The following is a 15,656-nucleotide window of genomic DNA, read 5'->3' as shown; positions in this document are numbered from 1 at the left end:
GGGCCTGAGGGGAGAAGGGGGCTGAGTGGGCAGGCGGGGAAGGGGCGGGGCTGGGCAGGGCCTGAGGAGAAGGGGGCTGAGTGGGAGGGAGAAGGGGGCTGGGCAGGGCCTGAGGGAAGGCGGAGAAGGGAGCTGAGTGGCCAGGCGGGGAAGGGGCGGGGCTGGGCACGGCCTGAGGGGAGAAGGAGCTGAGTGGCCAGGCGGGGAAGGGGGCGGCTGGCAGGGCCTGAGGGGAGAAGGGGCTGAGTGGGAGGGAGAAGGGGGCTGGGCAGGGCCTGAGGGAAGGCGGGAGAAGGAGCTGAGTGGCCAGGCGGGGAAGGGGCGGCTGGGCACGGCCTGAGGGGAGAAGGAGCTGAGTGGCCAGGCGGGGGAAGGGGGCGGGCTGGGCAGGGCCTGAAGGGAGAAGGGGGCTGAGTGGCCAGGCGGGGAAGGGGGCGGGGCTGGGCAGGGCCTGAGGGGAGAAGGGGGCTGAGGAGGGAGAAGGGGCTGGGCAGGGCCTGAGGGAAGGCGAGAAGGGAGCTGAGTGGCCAGGCGGGGAAGGGGCGGGGCGGGTGGGGCTGGGCAGGCAGGGCCTGCGGTAGGAAGGCGAGAAGGTGCGAAGTGGGGCAGAAGAGTGGAACAGAGACAGGTCACGGAAAGGCCCAAGGAAGGACGCCAAAAGAAGTTGGGAGGGGCAGGGCTGTGTATTAGCATTCCTGTCTCCATGGTGACTGATGGAACGCTGCGTGTCTTCCCCTCCCTCCCGTAAAAGACCCAGGGCGCAAGCGCGGCCCAGTCGTCAGAGCGACTCGGTGCGGAGCGGGCGGGGATGGCGCATTACAAGGTGCGGGGCTGCAACTTCTCCCCGGAACCCACCGCCCTCTCTTGGTCCCCCTCCTCCACCGCGGAGTCTCGGGGTCCCGCTGGCTGCCTCTGCGCCCTTCTCAGACAGGCCCGGGCGAAGCCGGCTCGCCGACCCCGGGCCGCCCCGCCCCGCGCTAACCCTTGTTCCCATCCTTCCCTCAGGCCACGGACTCTAAGCGAGAGCAGTTCCGCCGCTACCTGGAGAAATCCGGGGTGCTGGACACGCTCACCAAAGGTAAATGCTCCGTGTCGCTGCCCCCAGCGTGGGGGAAGGGAAATGCTCCCCCTGCGCCGCGCAGGGAGCAAAGGTCCGTGTTCTCTTGCCCTTGGTTGCAAGCGGTTGCAGGGCCATTCTCTAGCAGCTGCTCTCCGGGCACCCTCGCCGCCCAGTATTGTCAGGTGGTAGGTGACCAGTAGCCCTCGTTGAGAATCCTGTGGGTCAGGCCTTATCTTTTCGGAGTACTTACTATTTCTGTAGCACTTTATATATTCAAAGCAAAGTTCTATTTGATTTCAGTTGTAGCATTGAGCACACCCCACTTCTGCAACTCTGACCCATTGGCCTCGATCCCTGGTACTTACTCCACACAGTGGGTACCTGTGAGTTTTGGTTTAAGTGACTTGTTCAGCATTGCAGAAGTAAGGATAACATTCAGTTCTTCAGGGTGGCATTCAAGGTCTGTAACCATGAGACTATCCTTTTTCTCCCTATAATTCTCCGCTTTATTTGCTCCACAACATTCAGCCTCTACAACAAAGGAGGCAGGGTTCTTGTAGACATTCGCTACACAGTTCTTTTTGATTCCTGGTATACTGAATGAGTCAGAAGTCTTGTAGGGTGAAAAAAAGTATGTAATCATGTAACTAAAGATTGTCATGCACATAGATTTAAGGTCAGAAGGGACCATTATGATCATCTAGTCTGACCTCCTGCACAATGCAGGCCACAGAATCTCACCCACCCACTCCTGTAACAAACCCCTAACCTATGTCTGAGTTATTGAAGTCCTCAAATCATGGCTTAAAGACCGCGAGATGCAGAGAATCCTCCAACAAGTGACCCGTGCCCCACACTGCAGAGGAAGGCAAAAAACCTACAGGGCCTCTGCTAATGTTCCCTGGAGAAAATTGTTCCTGACCACAAATATGGCGATTAGTTAAACCTTGAGCATGTGGGCAAGACACACCAGCTGGCACCCAGGAAAGAATTCTCTGTAGCAACTCAGATCCCACCCCCATCTAACATCCCATCACAGACCATTGGGCATATTTACCTGCTAATAATCAAAGATCAATTAATTGCCAGAATTAGGCTATCCCATCATACCATCCCCTCCACAAAGTTATCAAGCTTAGTCTTGAAGCCAGATATGTCTTTTGCCCCCATTACTCCCCTTGGAAGGCTGTTCCAGAACTTCACTCCTCTGATGGTTAGAAACCTTTGTCTAATTTCAAGTCTAAACTTCCTAGTGTCCAGTTTATATCCATTTCTTCTTGTGTCCACATTGGTACTGAGCTTAAATAATTCCTCTCCCTCTCTGGTATTTATTCCTCTGATATATTTATAGAGGGCAATCATATCTCCCTTCAGCCTTCTTTTGGTTAGGCTAAACAAGCCAAACTCTGAGTCTCCTTTCATAAGACAGGTTTTCTATTCCTCGGATCATCCTAGTAGCCCTTCTCTGTACCTGTTTCAGTTTGAATTCATCCTTCTTAAACATGGGAGACCTGAACTGCACACAGTATTCCAGATGAGGTCTCACCAGTGCCTTGTATAACTGTACTAACGCCTCCTTATCTTTACTGGAAATACCTCGCTTGATGCATTCCAAAACCGCATTAGCTTTTTTAACGGCCATATCACATTGGTGGCTCACAATCAACACTCCAAGATCTTTCTCCTCCCCTGTTACTTCCAACTGGTGTGTCCCCAATTTATAACCAAAATTCTTGTTGTTAATCCCTAAATGCATGACCCTGCACTTCTTACTATTACTCCAGTTTACAAGGTCATCCAGATCTTCCTGTATGCAAAAAAGGGGCACAAGCAGCCTTAATCCTGACACTTCTCTGCAATCAGAATATTCCTTTAACATATTTTTTATTTAATTACACATTTAGAAACAAAAACTAACCAAATTCCATCTTGTGGAATCATATTGATCCTCATATGGATTGTTGGCAGGTTTGTGACCTCTAGGTTGGCCCCTGAGTTCCTGGCATGGGAGGCTGGCCCCTGGCCCCTCCCCTGCAGCCTCAGCTCACTGCGCCACTGGCACAATACTCTGGGTGGCGAGCTCCTGGGGCAGCGCAGCTGCAGAGCTTGGCCTGACCCGACCTGGTGCTCTGTGCCAGCGGTGCAGCTCTCTGTCATGGTGCAGCCGTGCCAACCACCGTGCCCAGGCAGCGCCATAAGGGGGCAAGGAGTGGGGAGGCGGGTTGATAGAGGAAGGGAGTTTGGGGGTGGTCAGGAGCTGGGGTGTGGATAGGGGTTGGGGTGGTCAGAAGGCAGGGAATAGGGTGGTTGGATGGGGCAGAGGTCCTGTGGGGCAGTCAGAAGGAGAGGGGTTGGATGGGGCGGCAGGGGCGGTTAGGGACAGGAGCAGGGGGTTCGATGGGGCAGGAGTCCGGTGGGGGCTGTCGGGGCAAGAAGCAAAGGGGGGGGTCGGATCGGGGGCTAAGTGATGCCTGCCTGTATGGGGAGGCACAGCTTCCCCTAACCGGCCCTCCATACAATTTCTGAAACCCGATGTGGCCCTCAGGCCAAAGAGTTTGCCTGCCCCTGCTCTAGGTCCACTGCAGAAACCTCTCCCAAGCTAATGGAGCAACTGATAGCAGCAGCAATCTGTGTGGACTAACCACTAAAGAGGGATGAGACACATATTGCTAGTGTTTCTGAAGTTATTTGATAATTCTGGGTTCAATTCTATGTTTTGGTGGGGAATATGTTTCTAGTTGTAAACACTTCTCCTTTGCTTGTACCCTGTCTTTGTGCTCTCTGGTTCCTGCCCCTCTTCCACTCTGCTGCTATCAAGCCTCCCCACCCATCCCATTGCTATTCTGTCCTTGCCTCTGTGCATTAAAGGCAGGTAGCATTTGCATAGCTTTCAAGGCGACAATCATGATAATCTAGTATGACAACCTGCACATCGCAGACCACAGAACCTCAGCCACTCACTCCTGCAATAGGCCTATAACCTCTGTCTGAGTTTCAGCAGTCCTCAAATCTTGATTTAAAAAAAGTTACAGATGCCACTATTTACTCTAGTTCAAACTCGTGACCTGTGCCCCATGCCCCATTGGAAGGTGAAACCTCTCCTCTCTCAGGCTCTCTGCCAGTTTCATATGGGAAAATTCCTCCTGACCCCAAATAAGGTGGTCAGTTAGACTCTGAGCATGTGGGGAAGACCCACTAGTCAGACTACTAGGAAAGAATTCTCCCATTTAGTACCCCATCTCTGCCTGTTGGAGATATTTGTTAATAGCAGAGACAGATGGGCCATGTGCCATTTTAGGTTACCTCATCATACTATCCTCAATAAACTTATCAAGCTCAGTCTTGAAACAAGTTAAGGTTTTTTTTGCTACTACTACTCCTCTTGTAAGGCTGTACCAGAACTTCATTCCTCTGGTTAGAAACCTTAATCTAATTTCAAGTTTAAATTTGTTAATGGCCAGTTTATATCCACTTGTTCTTGTGCCACCATTGGCACAAGAACAACTCCTCTCCCTCCCTGGTGTCTATCCCTCTGACTTATTTAGAGTTCAATCATATCTGCTTCATAGAATCATAGGACTGGAAGGGACCTTGAGAGGTCATCTAGTCCAGTCCCCTGCACTTGTGGCAGGACTAAGTATTATTTAGACAATCCCTGAGAGGTGCTTGGAGATATTTAAGAGCAGGTTAGACAATGATGAAGATTCCACAACCTCCCTAGGCAATTTATTCCAGTGCTTAACCACCGTGACAGTTGGGAAGTTTTTCCTAATGTCCAACCTAAACCATCCTTACTGCAATTTAAGCCCATTGCTTCTTGTCCTATCCTCAGAGATTAAGAAAAACAATTTTTCTCTCTCCTCCTTGTAACAGCCTTTTATGTACTTGAAAACTGATATCATATCCCCTCTGTCTTCTTTTTTCCAGACTAAACAAACCCATTTTTTTTTTTCAATCTTCCCTCAGAGGTCACGTTTTCTAGACCTTTAATCATTTTTGTCACTCTTCTCTGGATTCTTTCCAATTTGTCCATATCCTTCCTGAAATGTGGCGCCCAGAACTGGACACAATACTCCAGCTGAGGCCTAATCAGTGCAGAGTTGAGCGGAAGAATTACTTCTCATGTCTTGCTTACAACACTCCTGCTAATACATTCCAGAATGATGTATGGTTTTTATGCAGCAGTGTTACACTGTTGACTCATATTTAGCCTGTGGTCCACTATGACCCCGAGATCCTTTTCCGCAGTACTCCTTCCTAGGCAGTCATTTCCCATTTTGTATGTGTGCAACTGATTATGTTTCTTCCTAAGTGGAGTACTTTGCATTTGTCCTTATTGAATTTCATCCTATTTACTTCAGACCATTTCTGCAGTTTGTCCAGATCATTTTGAATTTTAATCCTATCCTCCAAAGCACTTAAAACCTCTCCAGCATGGTATTGTCTGCAGACTTTCTAAGTGTACTCTCTATGCCATTATCTAAATCAGTGGTCACCAGCTCCTTGATCGCAATCAACTAGTCGATCTTGGAGCCTCTGCCAGTCGATCGCGTTCTCTTGGCCACTAAAAGTTGCCTCCGATCCTGACCGAATGGCCTCAAGTCCCTCCGAGCTTGCCTTAGCACTGCTCCAGGCGAATCAGTCGAGGAGTCGAGTTCGATCCGGCACAGTGGGACTCAGGCAGGCTGCCTGCCTGCCATGGCTCCATGCCACTCCCAGAAGTGGCTGGCTGCTGGCACGTCTCTGCGGCCCCTGGGATGCATGTCTCCATGCCTGCCCCCAGAGCCACCTCTCTTCCCCCCCTGCCTGGGGCTGTACAGATGTGCCAGCAGCCAGGCACTTCTGGGAGCAGCATGGGCCATGGCAGGCAGGCTGCCTGCCTGAGCACTGCTGTGCTGCTGCCTGGGAGCTGCCTGTGGTAAGTGTTTCCCATCCAGAACCTGCACCAAGCACCCCCTCCTGCACCCCAACCTCCTGCCTGAGCCCTCTCCTGCACCAAACGCCCTCCCAGAGCTTGCACCCCTCCTGCTCCCCCCCGCCCCAGGGTCAACCAACGCACACCCCACAATTGAGAATGTTTTTACACTGATTTATGACAATCTCTGAAGGATTTTGGATCTATAAACCACAAATGACACTAATAAAAAGTACAACTCATAAAATGTCCAAATGTAGTTACTTTTAACTTAATAGTTTTTGACCAGAGTCTCTCAATGGAAAATTTTAATATGACTAATTACCAGTGCTGGCTATAATCTGTGTTGTGGAAGTACCCAAATCACCATATCTGGATTGGGGTGCCTCTGGGTTAAATACTGAATGAACAAACAGAAAATCTGACAACTTCAGTAGAAATTCTGTGTTGGTTTTTATCCTGCCCTCATCACCTGTATAGCTCACAATCTAAAAGTCAAACAATATACAAATAACTCGAGAGAGAATTAAATATTTTTATATACTTTTTAGTTTTGTAATTGCATAAATATCCACTTCCTCAGCTGTTCCTTAGCCTATAAATCATGCATGGTTTTTCTTTTGTTGGGTTTTTTTTTTTGTCTGTAATGGCAAAATTAATCCTGATGCTTCTTCCCTCTCCTCTTATTTTTGTCATAAGTGCCTAGTGAAAAGACTATGCAAATACAGTGGTGCATAACAAAAGTCTGTCAGAGAGAAAATAGGGATTATGCTAATGAAAACATATCACAAAATCCTGCATGTGCATACTTAAGCTTGTAGAAAACCTATGGTATCTTGAGTTTCAGGAATAGCCTTTATGTAATTAAAGGCTGCGTCATAATACATTTTCACAAGCAGACAGTCAAGTTAAACTGTGCAATCTTAACATTCTTGTTCGTTTTTGGATGGGATATATACACTAATTCAAAGGGTATTATAGAAAGTGTTCTCATAGCTTTCCATTCTTTATTTTTTGTTTCTAATATATTAAACATTTGTTTTATATGTTTCTAGTTAGCTTATATTTTCTCCTTGAATGAAAATGAAAGCAAGTAATCTCTGTTTAATTGCTTTATTAACTGCTGCCATAGCATTTAGGTCAAAACTGTTCCGTAAAATGGAGCATCTGGAGACTCAATACACTTCGGTTTGTCCCACAGTTGGTAGGGATATTCTACCACTGTACACAGTTTCAGATGATAGTGAATGTTTTAGAATGGAGCTAAATTGCACATACATTCTGTCCTTTCATTTAAGGAACATGGTGTGAGTGCAGATCAGCTTACTATTACTCACTTTCACCACTCCATGGTGAATACATATTTAGAGTGTGGAGGACACTTCGCTCCACATGCAGTCTTTTTAATGTGAGTAAGTTTAGCTGAAGTTAGTGTTTTTGCCACTTTCAGATATATCAGTGTGCTCCATTTGGTGGCTCTAAAGCTGTTGTTGCTCACTAACTAGTCTAAAAGGATGATATAGCTACTCTTCCGTTAACTGACAGTGAACTCTAGTAGCTTACACGCTTGTCCTGGAAGGGAAGTTTTGGAGTCCAAAATTACATGAACGAGTGTTGAGAATGTCCAGGCTAGGAAGTTAATATGTGTTGGCTAAGTTGACGATACATTAACTTGGTACCTACAACAATGGTGTTCTATTCCCAGTCACTGATCAGTTTAAAAACAAAAAATCCTCAACTGCGGACATGCTGACAGTGATAAATTGTATTCTTTTGGCTTCATTCCAAGTCCAGAAATCTAAGTATTAATCAAACAGGAGAACTGGTGGCTCAGGCTCTTCTGAGGATTCAGTCAACAAAGTGTTGAACAATGAATACTTCAGAAGTTCGTGCCAGGTGGTTGTCTTTGGCGCACATCTGCGTTAACTCAAAATATTAGTTGAGTACCATACTCAATGTAACACTGAGTTCCCCTGCAGATGAGCACAACATATAGATGGGTGATGGAGGAGCCAAGTGGTGGGACTGTAAGAGTGCAACTGCATTCTTGAGACATCATTTAGGATTCTTGCTTCCACACTAGAAGCAAAGCAGCAGGTGGGTGCGATTTGTTTCCCCCTGGCCCCCCCAGTAAAGGAGGCCTGGTGATGGAGGAGAATATTGACTTTTCCAAACTTAGTAAAGGAGATTCTGTCTTTGGCTAAGCTAGAGAGCTTACAGTGGTGCAGCTGCGCCACTGTAAGGTCTCTAGTGTAGCTGCTCTAAGATGATGGGAGAGAGGTCTCCCATTGGCTTAATTACTCCATCCCTCGCCAAGTGGTGGTACCTATATCAGTAAGAGAAGCTCTCCGGCTGACACATTTAAGCGCTGGTGTGGACAGAACTGGGCATAAATTATGTTGCTCAGGGGGGTGGCTAATTCACTCCCCTGAGCAACATAATTTATGTTGATTGTAAACTGTAGTGTAGATTACTTCAGATAAGTAACAAATACAATAGTAGGCAACCACTTTACTGGTAGAGAATGTATATATCCTGGAACTATTATTAAATAGCTATTAATTTGATCAGTTTATGGAAAAATATAACTGCTTGAAAGTCACTTGCAATGTTTGTATTTATGTAAATACAGAATTTAGTGCAAATATTTAGCTTTACAGTTGATTAAAGAATTGTTGGAAAAAGCTTATTCAAAATAATTCCAGCTACATAACTGTCAAAGCTTATGTTGATGTACATGAGTCTCTCAGTAATACTCTATAATCACTAATACCTGTTCATTGTCCTAGTTTTTATTATAGTCAAAATTATCTTTGTGTGTGAATGTTTAAATTAGTGAAACATCACCTGTATAATACTAATCTGGAAGTAATCTTTTTTTTTTGTGTGTCTCATATGTATTACCTTTGACTACTGGTACACATTTAAGAAATTGAACAATTTGGGGTGTCTTCTGCTTTCAACTGTTGGATGCTTTTTATTTACAGTGTTGGTAGCCCTATATGAAGAGCCAGAAAAACCAAACAATGCACTGGAGTATCCTTTTTTTCTTCCTTCTGTGGATTGATTTCAGACAGGTGTGAGGCAAAAAATGGAAGCATAGTCCAAGGCAGATACTCGTTTGTCTCCATATTATATAGAGTAAACAAAATTTTATTTCCATATTAAATAATAACAGCAGCAATTTTAGGGAAATGGCACTTAGTCAACCAAGTACAATAGAGAACTGGAAATTTAACTAGTGCATGATAAAGTCCTTTCTACCAACAGCCTAAGGCTTTTGGCTTATCTAACCCAGGTTGTTTTTTGTTGTTCAATTTTTGTTTTTTGTTTTTGTTTTGTGCAGAGGCTTATGTTTAATAGACTTTTGCCTTCCTTTCAGTATTAAACGTTTTCCATAAGGCTATTTGCCTAGGAATGCCTCTCTTTTTTTATTTGCAGGTGTATTGCTTAGTTTGGAACAGTGTATTTTGCATAACTGCTAGAATAGAATGTTTAGTGCTGACAACTCTCTAGTTCTTCTTAATCTTGCCAGGCTTCCTCTTTGACCTCCTGCCTCAGTGAATTATGAGGGCTTACTACACAAAAGTATTTACTGTCTAAAATGTTCTGCCTTACTGTTTAGTATTCTCTTGTTATGTTGTGGGAGAGGGTAAAAGGAGCATCTTTCACCTTTTATTTTATACTATTTTATAACAGTGCCCTTCTCAGTCTTCTTTACAAGCTAAGTAAACCTTGCTGTTCTCCTTCCTTGTGTTTTTAAAGGGCCTGCAGACAGCCATGTTGCCACTTTCTGTTTAAGAAAAAAGCCAAACAATTTTTTTTAAACTGACATCTGGTGTATCTTGTCAGTCTGCCATTATGTCTTGCTCTACCAGTGCTGTAATTTATTCAGATTCAGGCTATTATTTTTAAGTGAGGAAACACTTAACTTTTATTAGCTTTCTGAAGATCATATAGGAGCCGAGCTCCAGAAAATCCAGAAGTAGAGGCCCTTCGCCTGGAAGTGGCAGAGATGAAAGAAAAATACGAAGCTGTGTTGGAAGAAAACAAAAAACTAAAAGCAAAGGTAAATATTTAAGAGTCTCCATTGCTGTATATTCTTAAAATGTAAATGAAAGACAAATACACTGGTATTAGTTACCGTATCAATAGTCAGTATTCATCAGTGATAATGCAGTGTCACTTTCTGCAAGTTTCAGGTCAAGGGGAAGCCTGATAGGCTCTTGGTGAGGGGTCACTCAATTGAAAAGAACACTTCATGTTCTAAAATGACTAACAACTCAGTTTCTTTTTCTTAACTTTCTTTAAAAGCCATGGGAAACCAGTACAAGTACCAAACTTAAGTAAAATTGAGTGAAAACGATAGAATTAACTTCTTAAAAAAATGGTGTAAAAATCAACCTAGATGATAATTCTCCAACAGATTACAACATTTTAATGCATCCAACGACGTGGGGATTCACCCACGAAAGCTCGTGCTCCAATACGCCTGTTAGTCTTTAAGGTGCCACAGGACTCTTTGCTGCTTTAACATTTTAAAGATGCTAACTGCAAAGGCTTCTTATAGAATATAAATTCAAGGTGTAAGAGACCTATTAGGTTAATGGGTTCTACACCTCACAGGATCCGACCCACTGGAGGCCTTTTGTGTATGCAAAATACAATGTTTACCTCTCGTTTAAAATACCTCTAGTTTTCTGACTGTGAAAACCTTCCGAATGGAACCTGAGTGTAAACTAAGGCAGAGTCATGGTTTTGGGTATACAGACTGCCTGCACCTCTCAGCTATCTCAGTAGGGCATCTATTCTTAAACCAAATTATATTTGAGACAGGTTTTCAAATAACTCATTGTACAGTTACCATATTTATACTGATCCATAACCGCACATGCAAATAGCCACATAAACGAGGGGTAGAAACAGTGCTGGTTCTGAAAGTGTGTGACATACTTTTTCCTATGCAGTGATGCTGTTTGCTACAGTAACTTTACTTACCAAATGACTAGTTACTACATACTATGTTTTACCTTCTACAACTTTTGATCATGCAAGCTTTTCTACATGGATTATGGACTGCCTACAAAGAGGCCTGAATCCTGCAAACTGCTATCTTAGTATACACCATATATTATCAGTGGTAGTTCCACAATAGAACAAAGGCACTATTTGTCCAGTTGGTCCAGAAAACAAACACCTACTTAACAATAAACTCATTGGTCACATTAATGATCCCGCCATTAAATTTGCTGTCAAGACATATATGCATAAGAATGGCCACACTGGGTCAGACCAGTGGTCCATCTAGCCCAGTATCTTGTCTTCTGACAGTGGCCAGTGCCAGATGCCTCAAAGGAAATGAACAGCAATTATCAAATGACCCATACCCTGTTGTCCAGTCCCAACATCTGGCAGTCAGGGGCTTAGGGACATCCAAAGCATGGAGTTGCATCCCTGACCATTGGCTAATAGCCATTGATGGACCTATTCTCCATCCTCTTATTGAATTCTTTTTTGAACCTAGTTATATTTTGGCCTTCACAACATCCCGTGGCAACAAGTTCCAGAGCTTGACTATGTGTTGTATGAAGTAGTACTATCTGTGGTGTATTTTAAACCTGCTGCTTATTAATTTCATCAGGTGATCCCTGGTTCTTGTGTTATGTGAAGGGGTAAATAACACTTCCCAATTCACTTTCTACACACCATTCATGACTTTATAGACCTCTATCATATCTCCCCTTAGTTGTCTTTTCCAAGCTGAACAATCCCAGTCTTCTTAATATCTCTTCATATGAAAGCTGTCCCATACCCTTAATCATTTTTGTTGCTTTTTCTATTTCTTCTATATCTTTGAGATGGGGCAACCAGAACTGCAACAGTATTCAAGGTCTGGGTGTACCATGGATTTGTATAGTGGTGTTACATTTTCTGTCTTATTTTTCCCTTTCCTAATGGTTCCTAGTATTCTGTTAGCTTTTTTTTTCCCCCCTGCTGCTGCTGCACATTGAGTGATATTTTCAGAGACCTATCCACAATGACTTTCTTGAGTGGCAGCAGCTAATTTGGACCCCATGGTTTTGTATGTATAGTTGAGATTGTTTTCCAATATGCATTACTTTGTATTTATCTGCTCTGATTGTCATGTGCCATTTTGTTGCCCACTCACCCAGTTTTGTGAGAGGCCTTTGTAACTCTTCACAGTCGGCTTTGGACTTAACTATCGTGAGTAATTTTGTATCATGCAAATGTTGCTGCTTCACTGTTTACTCGTTTTCCCAAATCACTGATGAATATGTTGAACAGCACTGGTCCCAGTAATGTCACTGGAGGAGGGGGAGTGGAAGGGGGATGCCACTATTTACCTCTCTCCATTCTGAAAACTGGCCATTTATTCCTATCCTTTATCTGCCTTTTAACCAGTTGCTGATCCATGAGAGGACCTTTCCTCTTATCCCACGATTGCTTAGTTTGCTTAAGAGCCTTTGGTAAGGGACCAGGTCAGAGGCTTTCTGAAAGTTCAGGTACACTATATCCACTTGATCACTCCTGTCCACATTTGTTTTACAGTAAAAAGGCTATAAGTATTTGACTTGAACATTCTGCTGAGTCAAGCTGTCATGCTTATCTAAATGGTCCTGGCTTGGGTTAAAATGGGAATACTTCCTTGAGGGGAAAAAATTAGATGGGTTAGGGGAGCAAGGATGCAGTTATTGCATCTTGCAGGCATTTTTTTTGTCATGGATGGCTTAAAATGAGAGTAATCTGACTTTAGAAGAAGGGAGACTTCCCTATGAAAGTGGTCTAAGAGAGCTGATAAACTCATTCAGTAATGAGGGCTGAATTATACCTTAGTGTGTGGCCCAGAGTTACAGTTTTGGGTCATATGCCACAACTCTGTGAAAAGGCGCAAGTCTGCCCTCAGGCAGTAACCAAGTTTGTTGGGGAAATCAAGAATGATTCAGTGTCATTAGGACCACCAATTTTTCTGCTCTCATTTCCTTGTATCCTCCCTCTGTATCTCTGAAATGTTTCTCCCTATTGATTAGTACTTTCTCTTCTCCCCTCCTATCTACTGTTTTTGCACTTTACCTCTTTTGTTCCATCTGTCTCTTTTGTCCTGAAGTCACCCATTTCCCTGGGTCTTTGAGTTTTGTTGGGTTTCTGAAAGGCAGCAGAACAACTTTTACATGAGAGGATTGTGAGCAAAATTGTGTTCTAATCTACTTCCTTCATTACTCTTTTAACATGCAGAGCATTAAAGAGGAAACATTTATTTTCCCTTTCCATTAAGTACTGTAGCAAGGTTAAGTAACTAGCAAGTTGCCCTTTTCAGCTAGGTGCCTGTGTAAAGACCTCTCTGCACAGGGGAAAACTTGCTAATATGATTCTCTTGTTATGGGCAGAAGAACAGTACATGTAATTAACTGAAAAGCAAAACTTGACTAAGATCCAGTCCAGATGTTTTATTTTGTAGCTAGTTTGGTGTGCAAAAGACATGGAGCACTTTTCAGCAGCTGTTGCTGGCAGCACACTGCGATAAATTTAATCGAACATTATTGTAAATGCCAGATGAATATTTCGATCAGGCTAGGAATTTCTAACCCATAAATGAGAAACATTTTAAATGCAAAATTAAAACTGAGTGGCAGATTCTAGATATTCTAATATTTACTTTCATAACCTTCCCTATGTCAGAGATTCTTTTCAAAGGCTCTGAAATCTACTTGGTCTTCAGCTACTTAATTTTTATACATACGTATCTATAATTGGAGAATTCAGGGTGTATTTTAAGTGGCCAAATTATCACTAAATCAGTGTGAATTGTCGATTTAAGGTTCTGATGGTAGGTTTGTCCTCTGTTTTAAACTTTACTCCTTGGAATAGTCCCATGAATAGCTAATACCCATTCTAGTGGTGGCAGTCAGACCATTTTACTCCAGCATATTTCAGTACAGCATACAAGAATGTAGGACACTCATTCTTCCCAATACTAACTCATGAGTAGCCAGTATTGGGCAATCACAATGTAAAACCCTCTCTTCTTTAAAGTAAGAAATTAAATATTTGTCAGTGGGAAAAACTCTCAAGCATTTAATGGATCTTGTGTGCTGAAATCTCCTGACTTTATAAGTCACTTAAGAATTTTTGAAAATCCTGCCCTGCACCTTTAAAAGCTCCCCCCCCATAGCTGTATTTTTGCACAATACATTGTGTTTTCTCTTCCCTCTCACAAAAAAAAGGTTTACCGCGTATGTTTGTAGTCTTTGAAAATAAGTGAACCTATCTGTAGAATAAAGGTTGCTATAAAACAATTACTCCTCTCTCCTGTTGGGGTAAAATATGCCTTCAGGGTTTTTTTTAACATTCTATAGCTAACAAAATCACTCCTTTTTTAATTCTACAGCTGTCTCAGTATGAACCACCTCCAGAAGAGAAGCGTGGTGAATAGGAATGCTTTCACCTTTTGGTTACTTAACTGAATAAAGGGCTTAATCAGAAGTTTACTGTCTTGACTTTTTTTGGATATAAATATCTTGAAATATTTCATGGAATATGTTGGTAATCATCTTACAACTACATGAATTGCCTAGGGAAGTTGTGGAATCTCCATCCTTGGAGATTTTTAAGAGCAGGTTAGACAAACACCTGACAAGGATGGCCTAGATCAGTGGTCTCCAACTTTATGCCCAAGATCACTTTTTGAGTCTAAGGACAACCTAGGATCTACCCCACCCATTCCCTGAGGCCCTGCCCCTTCCCAAAGCCTTGCCCCATTCATTCCATCCCCATTCTCACCACTTTCACCGGGCTGGGGTAGAGGTTCAGGAGGGGGTATGGGCTCTGGGCTGGGGCTGAGGGGTTTGCAGTGGGGGAGGGTGCTCTGTGCTAAGCATGGGGCAGAGTGTTGGGGTGCAGGCTCTGGGAGGGAGTTTGGGTGCAGGAGGGGGCTCCAGACTGGGGCAGAGTGTTGGGATACCAGAGGAGGTGCATGGTGCTGGCTCTGGAGGGGGTCAGGCTGGGGTGCAGGGGATATGGGGTGCTGGGGGTCAGGGCTGTAGTGCAGGAGGGGGCATGGGGTGCTGGCTCCAGGAGTAGGGCTCAGGGCTGGGGGTTGAGGTGCAGCCTTCCTCTGGGCAGCACTTACCTGCGGTGGTTTCTGAGTGGTGGCGGGCACAGCAAGGCTAAGGTAGGCTCCTTGGGTCCACGCTGCTCTCAGAAGGAGCCAACGTGCCCTGGGGATGGGGAATGTGGTTCTGTGTGCTGCCCTCTGCAAGCACTTTGTTTGTAGCTCTCCTGGCTGATGGGAGCTGCAGGGGTGGTGCTTGCAGGTGGAAGCAGTGTGCAGGGGTCGGCAGTCAGCCCCTGGAGATAGCGATTGACTGGGAGATCTAAGACCACTGGTCTAGATAGTATTTAGTCTTGCCATGAGTGCAGGGGACTGGACTCCATGACTTCTCAAGGTCCCTTCCAGTTCTACAATTCTATGAAAACAGGCCTTATGATTCTTAAGGTAATCTGCAAACATTCTTCTGTAGAGTTCTAAACCTAACTTTTTATAAGCTTTTTGAAGGAGTTAACTCATGTGATGTGAATGTTACACCTTTCAGAACAGGCTAACATTAGGCCTCATTTAGCACAAAGTGCCTGAAGTACAGTGGATATTTCAGTAGCAGTATT

At 44.3% G+C, this 15,656-nt stretch overlaps 1 pseudogene; it reads left to right on the top strand.

The window, feature by feature from the left end:
• Positions 1–695: 695 nt before the first annotated feature.
• LOC120392910 lies at positions 696–14,477 on the top strand (annotated as a pseudogene).
• The last annotated feature ends 1,179 nt before the right edge of the window (positions 14,478–15,656 follow it).

The sequence above is a fragment of the Mauremys reevesii genome, unplaced genomic scaffold (genome assembly GCF_016161935.1).
Source record: "Mauremys reevesii isolate NIE-2019 unplaced genomic scaffold, ASM1616193v1 Contig122, whole genome shotgun sequence".
NCBI classification, from domain to species: Eukaryota; Metazoa; Chordata; order Testudines; family Geoemydidae; genus Mauremys; species Mauremys reevesii.
Note: the sequence above shows the minus strand (reverse complement) of the source record. Positions and strands in the feature narration are given on the sequence as shown.